The following is a 1,672-nucleotide window of genomic DNA, read 5'->3' on the forward strand; positions in this document are numbered from 1 at the left end:
TTCTACCTGGTTATTCTTACAAAGTGCGTCACACATTTTTTAATTTAATTATCAAGATTCTATCAGACCTCATTTCAGCACAGGGGGCTGTCCATGGTCTGATCTTGTATAGGCTTCAATATTTATTTATTTTGCTTTTTATTTATCTATTTATTTATTCTCCATCTTCTTGGTTTGCTCATGTGTCTGCTTCACTCTGGCTCAGCCACCTTTGTGGTGAAATTACATAGTTGGAGTTTAATTATGTTTTCAGAGGCCTTCAGCCCTTGTTACCCCCACAATGTCCAATGTTCCCAGAGAGATTATACAATAAAATGTTGAGAAGCCTGTCCTCGCTTAAACAATGTCACTATTTAAGAACATATTGCGATTTAATTCTGGCCTTCAAAGCAACAGAGAGTTATGTCTCAATAACTGACATTTCAACTGAAATTTCTTCAACAGCTTTCACATGAACTGAACCCTCGACTAGGCCGACTTTTTAAATTTGTTTAGCTGTTTGGCAACCTGTGCAGTAAAGGAAGGGTAGGGGTAGCATCAAAGTAATTGGTTCTGCAGCTTTATGAGCAATTCAAACTTTCATGTCAATCATATTTTGAGTGCAGAATTTACCTCTTAGGGTGACACTATGAAAACATTTGACAAAGTAACCAATTACATCAACATAAGCTCAAACGTTGTTCTGCATACATACAGTATACAAATGGGAATTTTTGCCCATTTGTGGCGTACATGAAAGGCACAGCTGTCAAAGGGTTCATCCTTCAGGATCTTGGTTTTATTCTGGAAATGCCAAGGCAATCTGTTTTATGTGAAAATACAGGTATTTTGATACATCTTGTGTGAGGTCATTAAAAGCATCAGTATTCATCCTACAAGGACCATGATTATCGTTTATGCTTTTCAAATGATCTTATCAAGAACGGTCATTTTAGAAAAACAGAAGTTGTGACCACATGGAGACACTTGAGGAAACGTCAGAGGTTTGAGATATTTTATAAACAGGTTTGCATGATGAAAGATGAGAGATACCTCACCTCTGGTGTTTGCTTTGCTCCCCACAATTTGAGTCCTGCAAAATATGTCTTGTGTGTGTCTCTCTTACAGTGAGGCTCAATTTTGTCCTACAAAAAGAAAACAGTTACATAAATGCTGAAGGAAGATTTTACACTCAACATGATTGGTTTCACACCAACTCCCACAGTAACACAGTAACTAGTTTCTATGGTGCCAAAACCATCTGGAGAAGGTGTCAAACACTACAGTACAGCGGTGGAAGAAGTACTTTATACTTAAGTAAAAGTAATAATACCACAGTCTGGATATACTCTGTTATAAGTACAAGTCCTGCATTAAAAAATGTTGCTTGTGAAAGTAAAAGTACAACAGTTTTAGCATCAAAATATACTTAAAATATCAAAACTAAAAGTACTCATTATACAGAATAGCTCATGTTAGAGCAATGTATAATATTGTACTGCATTATAACTATTGATGCATTCAAATGTATATTACTTTGATGCTGCATTTGATAAAGTAGGTTATTTCTTAATATATATATATACTGCTGGATAGCTTGTACATTTCACAGAGGGATCAATACAATCTTATCTTTATCCAATTTAATATATTTTATTTTATTGATTATACTTTGTATTGTTAATCAGAATCT

This window comes from Cottoperca gobio, chromosome 21 (genome assembly GCF_900634415.1).
Source record: "Cottoperca gobio chromosome 21, fCotGob3.1, whole genome shotgun sequence".
NCBI classification, from domain to species: Eukaryota; Metazoa; Chordata; class Actinopteri; order Perciformes; family Bovichtidae; genus Cottoperca; species Cottoperca gobio.